Source organism: Ylistrum balloti, unplaced genomic scaffold (genome assembly GCF_031769215.1).
Source record: "Ylistrum balloti isolate Yb309-2 unplaced genomic scaffold, AGI_CSIRO_Ybal_v1 Utg369722, whole genome shotgun sequence".
Classification (NCBI taxonomy): Eukaryota; Metazoa; Mollusca; class Bivalvia; order Pectinida; family Pectinidae; genus Ylistrum; species Ylistrum balloti.
The window spans coordinates 523,451-532,837 of NW_026781941.1; positions in this window are offsets into that span (position 1 = coordinate 523,451).

Consider the following 9,387-nt stretch of genomic DNA (forward strand, 5'->3'; position numbering starts at 1 on the left):
ATGTTGACCTCTCAAGGCCGTCCAAAAATGTTGATCGTTCAAGGATTTCATAGGACAGCAGAATGGAGTTCAGGATCAGATTTGAATGGCTAATATTCCTATTTTAAGGAAAACATTTCTAAGGTCAAGACAAAGCTTCACACCATGATTCAAGATCTAAAGAAAGATTCTGCAGAGCACATCTATACCCTTAGTTTACATGAAGATCATCAACTTGGAATCCTTGAAAAATGTAAAGCTGTACTTGTGCAGGAGGAATTTCTGGGTTGTAATACAGTGGAGACTTAGATAATATATTCAGTTGGAGATACCTACCATATTTAATCATAGAAACTTTTATAATCATGTAAATATGGTGCAAGTTTTCACTCCAGAAGGAAGTGATACAAAGGGATGTAATCCTCTCCTGCTCAAATAGTTACAAGGACAAATTGAATACTCAGAGATTCAAGGATTCACTCGTACTTGGTGCATTGAATGTTGATCTGTTTGTTTTGTAACACTATGTTTGTGAATATTTCTAAGTGTATTTTGTTTTTATCATTTCCAGTGTACATTTTTAATTTGTTTTCCTTGCTCAGGCTACATTACAGGTTGTGTGCCATTTGTCGTGGTAGAAACTTTCCTCAAAAATTGTTCACTTTTGTATGTGCATCTCAAAAATTGCATTTGCAAAAAAAATCACAAAAATGTGCATTTATCTAAAATTTTACAAAATGCAGATATTAAAAACCAGAAATCAATGTACTACCAAATGTTTTATTTCCATTTTTTTTTTTTTTTTCATGTTAGTCAATCATTTTAGGACAAATATAAAACAGTATTGTTTGATGACAGTATGAGATAAAATTCACTAATCATGTTGCTGTTTTATGCAGATGTAAACAGATTTTAAGGGATGTTTCTATCAGTTGAAATGGTTGTGTGGCAGAATTCAGGGTATACTTGTATACATACCAACTGCTGTTGTTATAGGGCATTAGGGCAGATAACTCTGGAATCATTTGATTTTTTTTTATTGTGCCACAAAATTGTGCCCCAGAACCACAATAGATTTTTTGTTATTGCCTAAAATGATTTCATATACCCAGATGTCCATCACAGGTAGAGTGTACAGTGATTTCTGTTACTATAAGTTCATTTCCAAGCCCTATGATAATGATGCTGATAAATACAGTTGTTACCTGTTATTGAAATGTTTTATTATCAGGAAAATATGATATTAAAAGGAAATTTGTGTTTTAGTGTAAAGTGAATGCATATACCCACAGGTATGTATTTGATTGACTTCATGTAGATCTCATCCTGACATCTTTCCAATGAGACAGAATAACTTTTTCCAATATTGATTTCTTAAACAATACAGACCAATCAATGATTTAATATGACACATATCACGGTTAGTGTTATAATGCTAGCTTAGTGAAGGAATATCTACGCTGCTGTTTATTATGATGTCAGGACAACATCTTGCTCCTCAGGGTTTCTCGAAATCAATATTGTTGTTAATTAAACCATACACATATTATTAGATAAACACATATATTTCAGAAGGTTTCAGGTCATAGAGATGAGATGAAGAATTTGTCAAAATACACGATAAAAAGAACCGAATAGCATATGTACAATACTGAGAAAATTGTGTTCAAGAAACTTAAAAGGACAGGTAAGACATGGGTCAGGGACCGCTAGCCATCAAGATTTCATTTGCCTTGCTCTACCTTGGTGTTCTTCTTGACTTCGTGTATAAGAATTCCAGAAGATTACTAACATTAGACAATGAGGTCAATGCAGTTTGTGAATTCAGCTTGAAAATTCAGAAGAAAGTTTATAGCTCAAAAATTCAGAAGAAAGACATTTTTCCACATAATCAGTCTGTTATTCAGTGAAATTGTCCTTGTAATACATTTGTGTTTAGGTCACTAGTGTTATATACCCAGGAGCAATTTTCATTGGCTGTACCAGGTAGAAATTAAGCATGATTTCATTATACGGACAATGACATTACATCATAAATTCAAAATGGCTGCCTGTGTTTGATTTTGTTCTCCCAATTTTTACGTTAAAGTCTGTCATAATGTACTTGTATTTTTCTGAGCAATGTGATAAAAATTTCAAAGATTTGGGGTTTTTTTCATAATGGATTTTATGAAACATGTCTTGAAGTTTTTTGCTCACCATGGCTCAGAAAAATAAAAACTTCAAAGACTCGTTTCATGAAATCTCATATGAAACTCATTTAAGATCCGATATATTCCTTACAATTAATCTAGCACATCAAAATAGGAGGGATACAAATTGAACTGTTCCAAAATAAAACTTGTTTTGTCCCTTATGTGAAAATAACCTGTTACCTCATGGTTCTTATGTAAAATATGTTATGTGTTCATGTCCTGTTCTCGACAGAGGTCTACAGGGTCAGTATTTAACTTGGGTAAGGATTTTGTTACAATTTCATCCTTGTGAAAACATTTTCATTGTTAAGAATTAAGAGTTTTATGTTTATTTTGTCTTGTTGTTGAAAGTTTCTTAATGTTTACTTTGTTGGTAAACACGGATTGATTGAAGTATATCATGGATGTAATCTGTTGTTTTAAATCTAAATGATTGTCTGATATTTTACAGAATCATTAGTGCCAGGTATGTATAGTCCTTACTATATTTTTAGTGCTATTACATTTTAATCTTTTCTATTCAACAAACTTCATTTTTTTTTATAACTTTGATGGAGGTCTTTATCTGAATTGAACTTAGTGAATGGTTATCTAGTGTACAGCCAGTCAGGGCTTTTGTTCTACATCCTGTGATGCACAAGAATAAAATATGATCTATCTCGATGTACAGTATTATGACTTATGAGTAGTGTTATTGGCTGCTGGTGGTTTTCAATTGGCACATAAAAAAATGCATAAAATTTTAAAAATTTGTATTTGAACGATCGATGATAAAAATTTAGGAGAGATAAGATCATACCTGAAACATGTTTCACATATCTATATATTCAGACGAAATATGAAAATATGGTGACTGCATAATCGATTGAGTTGTAGCACAGTTTGTGAACCATATTTGATGTAATAAGTGCCCCTACTCCTATCATTACCTTCCCTTCCTGTTTTACTCTTAGCGTCTGTTTTATGATTTCATTGAAAAAGGCATCCTTTTTACCTTTAAACTTTTGGTAATATCTTAAAATATGAACTATTAGAAACATCAACCGTTTCGTATCCAGTAACGAACAGATTAAAAACATGATTCAGGAAATACATGTATTCCTGACACAGAATAAAAATGAGATATGGTTGAGGACTTTTATCAGTATTTAGTTAACTGATTGTTATTATGATGTGCTTAGTGTATTTCTCCTACCTTATCATTAACATTGTAATCAATCAATATTTTTAAACACCTATAATGTAATGTGCATGCTTATTGAATACATATTAACTTTCAAAGTTATTTCTTAATTTGTTTTCCAATTTTGGTTATTTCTAGAATTTAATTCCATTTTAATTTTCCAAAATGAAAATTGCTCATATCTTTTGTGTGTGAGTGTTTATTGAATTATGCTGTTTATCGAGCAAGTGACAAAATATGAGTGATTGTAAAATGTTCAGCACAGTGTTTTGTATGAATGGATATGAGGGTACTAATGTTTTTTGAATTTTTTTTTTTGACTGAGTGTGGATTCTCGACAAAGAAGTAAAATTGTCAAAAACACTTATGTGGTATGCTCTTAGAAATCATGAAATATATATGTAGAAAGTGCTAGTGTAAATTAAGAACAAAACTACTTGTACATACATGTAATGAATTGTGTAAGGTATCCTCGGTATATTTTGTATAGGGCTGTGTATAGCCACCAAACTGTATTGTTCAAATTCTGATGATTAGTGTATTGATATGCTTTTATTTATCTGTTTCCTGCCGATACATGACGATATAGCTGCAATTCTTCACATTGTACAAAAATTTTTTTTTTTTTAAATAAGGTTAAATTGCTGTTTTTAAATTTTTATCACACATCATAGAAGTAGAAAACAAAAGTATTAATTTCCCTCATTTGAAGTTAAAATTTAATTGTATCTTTTAACCCGTTGGAAAAATGTCTCTCATCTTTTTTTTTTTTTTTTTTAAATTTTTTGTAACATTCTAACTAACTAGGAAAGTATTTAAAATTCAGCATTTTCCTAAGCATGGACCTGTGACAATGTGCAGAAATGAAAAAAAAAGTTTCATATTTATAGCTGTATGAAACAAAATCATTCAGATTGTTCTGTTCCTTTTAATTTTGTTTAAATTTAAGTTAACACTTTTAAGGTAACCTGTAGGTAATGTATACATTTTCGTTTAGTTATCCAGTATCAGTGTCTGTATCAAAGTGTGATCCACCTAAATATATTGAGAGGAAAGCATATGTTTTAATAGATTGATTTAGAAAAAATAGGAAGAAATTACAAAAACAATGATGAGGAGCAAAATCAGAATAAATGATATACTAGTGTAAGTAGGGAAGGGACATTGGAATTGTGTGTACCATGTATTCATCAACATAACAATTTCAAGTTTATTGGTAAAAAGAATTGTTCTCATTGCTACAAATCAAATGGTTATTGAATTTATGAAAAAAATCAGTTATTGCTAAAATATGAATACTTTGTTAAACAAGCATTTAAAGTACTCTCAGAGGGCTATAAATGTCTTATCATAGAGAAGTTGTTCTGTTTCATTAGCACATATGCAGTGTTGAATTATATAGTTTCACACTCGGGTAGATCCTTCAACTTCCTTGATATTTCATTAATCAGAAACTGAAATGCACTGACAAATTTAAGTTTCCTTGCACAGTATCACAAGCTCAGATTATTTTATCAGGAACTTGGTGAAAAACCCTGTTTAACTCCCAAATATACAGCTTAATTTTCTTTATTAAGTCTCAGGATGATCTGTTGTGATCGATCCCATTTTGTCACGCATCATCTGGCGTCCATTGTCGTTTGTCAGAAAGTTTTTAAATTTTTTACTTCTTTTGGAAAACTCCTGAACAGATTTCAATGAAATTCAAACTTGGTTCAAATTATGAGAATAGGATGACAGTTTGATGGTATGCTCATACCTGGTTGTTCCCCAGAGGCTGATTGGCAGGGCCAAAAATGGCCAGATTTTATTAAATTTCAAAAATCTTGTTAATAGCCAGATATGATAGAATCTATTAAATACTCACCATGAATGGAAGAGTTTACATGAGAGGGGCCTTAGCATGGGATGGCAGTTTATGTTATGCTCAACTTTTCATTAGCATTACATGTATATTGTAGTTTACCTTACTTTGTTAAGAAGATTATTTTATGACAATAACAATACAGTATAGTAACCCAGACAGCCTTGAGGACCTTGGACAACTTGTCTGAGTCATAATGAACCCTTATACTTTGACAACTGGAAAAATTTTCCCGACCTCATCTACTTTGTGATAATAAAGTTTGACTTGTTATTTAATGCTTTAACTGTGACACTGTTATCAGATACTTTAACTGTGACACTGTTATCAGATACTTTAACTGTGTTATCAGATACTTTAACTGTGACACTGTTATCAGATACTTTAACTGTGACACTGTTATCAGATACTTTAACTGTGACACTGTTATCAGATACTTTAACTGTGACACTGTTACTGTGACACTGTTATCAGATACACTGTTATCAGATACTTTAACTGTGACACTGTTACTGTGACAGTTATCAGATACTTTAACTGTTATCAGATACTTTAACTGACACTGACACTGTTATCAGATACTTTAACTGTGACACTGTTATCAGATACTTTAACTGTGACACTGTTATCAGATACTTTAACTGTGACACTGTTATCAGATACTTTAACTGTGACACTGTTATCAGATACTTTAACTGTGACACTGTTATCAGATACTTTAACTGTGACACTGTTATCAGATACTTTAACTGTGACACTGTTATCAGATACTTTAACTGTGACACTGTTATCAGATACTTTAACTGTGACACTGTTATCAGATACTTTAACTGTGACACTGTTATCAGATACTTTAACTGTGACTGTTATCAGATACTTTAACTGTGACACTGTTATCAGATACTTTAACTGTGACACTGTTATCAGATACTTTAACTGTGACACTGTTATCAGATACTTTAACTGTGACACTGTTATCAGATACTTTAACTGTGACACTGTTATCAGATACTTTAACTGTGACACTGTTATCAGATACTTTAACTGTGACACTGTTATCAGATACTTTAACTGTGACACTGTTATCAGATACTTTAACTGTGACACTGTTATCAGATACTTTAACTGTGACACTGTTATCAGATACTTTAACTGTGTTATCAGATACTTTAACTGTGACACTGTTATCAGATACTTTAACTGTGACACTGTTATCTGATACTTTAACTGTGACACTGTTATCACTGTGACACTGTTATCAGATACTTTAACTGTGACACTGTTATCAGATACTTTAACTGTGACACTGTTATCAGATACTTTAACTGTGACACTGTTATCAGATACTTTAACTGTGACACTGTTATCAGATACTTTAACTGTGACACTGTTATCAGATACTTTAACTGTGACACTGTTATCAGATACTTTAACTGTGACACTGTTATCAGATACTTTAACTGTGACACTGATACTTTTATCAGATACTTTAACTGTGACACTGTTATCAGATACTTTACTGTTATTACTGTGACACTGTTATCAGATACTTTAACTGTGACACTGTTATCAGATACTTTAACTGTGACACTGTTATCAGATACTTTAACTGTGACACTGTTATCAGATACTTTAACTGTGACACTGTTATCAGATACTTTAACTGTGACACTGTTATCAGATACTTTAACTGTGACACTGTTATCAGATACTTTAACTGTGACACTGTTATCAGATACTTTAACTGTGACACTGTTATCAGATACTTTAACTGTGACACTGTTATCAGATACTTTAACTGTGACACTGTTATCAGATACTTTAACTGTGACACTGTTATCAGATACTTTAACTGTGACACTGTTATCACTGTGACACTGTTATCAGATACTTTAACTGTGACACTGTTATCAGATACTTTAACTGTGACACTGTTATCAGATACTTTAACTGTGACACTGTTATCAGATACTTTTACTGTGACACTGTTATCAGATACTTTTACTGTGACACTGTTATTTTGTTACAAATATTTATTCAATACTCAAGGAAACTGTCATTTTAAATCTTTGGGATTCTAAAAGGGCCAAGGATCTGCTGCTAAACTCAGGCCTAGCTCATATACCACTCAGTAGAAAATTTTCATCGCTAAATTATGGCTGGTAGTATTTCGTTTTTGGGACCAAAATAAATCTGCTTATATGCAGTGCTGTTAAACTGAGCTAGTGATAATATGTTGGTCATGTTTTGTTTATTTTTCTTCTGAATTGCTGTTTAAACAGTATTTTGAAATCTATAGTTAGGTTTTGATTAAAAATTTTTGATATGTAAAAAAACTCTAAGATATTGTGGTTAAATAAGTGATATTGAATTTATTGTTAAAATTCAGCTGTGTATAAAATCAAAAGGTTTGTGTAGAGCTTTCATCCTTCAGAATGTGTAGAACTAGCGTAGCTTGATATACCTGTGGTGATATTATTTTTTTTTGAAAATATGTTGGGCATCAAGATGATAATGAAAACTTATCTCTAAAATGATATAAAGATGTAAATGATAATTATGATATTAAACGCTACTGAAGATGGTAGTGGTACTAGCCAAATTTTAAGTTATCACTATTGGTCAAATGGTATTTTGACAATAAATGGATTGTATAATACTTTGGTATGCTCTGATACAAACTAACCAGAAGTGTGATTAAGGTACCGCATGTATAAGTGATATACAAGGTGTGACTGTAACTGTATTATTGTGGACGTGGAAACAGCCGCAGCTCACCTTCAAAATGATTCTTCAATTACAACATGTACCATATGTGAATATAAGCATTGAACTGTGTTGGTGTAGGATTTCTGGTCTATAGATAATTGCTATATGTATGTAGTTTCTGTAAATACCATGTCAAAACATTTCAGTGCTGAAATGTAAGATACGAAGTAAAGAGAACACTGTACACTGACTTCTCATAAAAACTCTCCTAGTCCCAACACATTCAGATTCCATAATTTTTCATTGAAAAATATGGTTAAAATTTGAAAAAAAAAGATATGATTATATTTTCCAAACACAGACAATCGTGGTTTCACTATCTGTAATATCATAAATAAGTCATAATACTGTAGATTTAGATAATTTGTAAATTTCATTAAAATAACAGTTTGTTTAATGCCATATGCTTGGGAGAATCAATTTGCTTGCACATCTACCTCAGGAAAAATCTGCACTTTATTTTGAACTCAAGTGTAGTCCCCCAATGTGCTTTGAAAAGACAACAATGTATACCAACAACGATTTTACATAAAGTGATAAATATTGAATATTTTTTTAAAACATTTACGAATATAAATTTTTTTTTTGTCAAACTGAGACTCATTTAGTTAGTTTTTAGATATAATAATAATGGTTTTAGATGTTTTTGAATTGACTCAAGAAGAAATTGTTAAACGAATATATTGAATAGTACAAATACAGCAGTGCTTTATGAGACTTTATACCCGAAACTTTCAGAAATTTATATTCATATTGACTATGAAATGAAGACTTTAATGAAAGATTCCACTGTTTTCTAATAGTTGTATCTTCAACTTCATAGCCAGGTGTCTCAATATAATCTGTACTGTTGTCAAATCATGATCCACAAGGCATGTATTATCTACCGATGGACCAGATCAGGAAACATATCCCACTTTGGGAATTACAAAAAAAATTTTTTTAGATAATAACCTTCCATTTTTTTCTAATTGTGGCTGTTTTTGTTGTAGCCATAAGGTTGGCAACATGTTTGTTGATATTTTTTCTGTAGCGTAGATTTGTGGTGAAGTGGACGCGTTACTTATTACTGAAATCTTTTACCAAAGTTTTTCCCATATGTTTGACTACTTTGTTAACAGAAAGGTTTAATAGTGCTCCGTTTTAGCAGTTTATGTACTTGTTGACTTTGTTTCTAATTTTAAACTGTCTGTTGCTTTGATACTCTGAAATAAGTGCTATTGGTACTGCCATCTATAAGATATTCATTAACAAATTGGTTGATATTCTGCTTTGTCTGTAATGAGATACATCTTGTATAATAAAATAAGTCATGTCCTATCATATGTGTAAATGTTTTCATCCATGAAGAATTTCATCGATAAAGATGTAGATAGTCCTTCTATTTTTACTAGGAG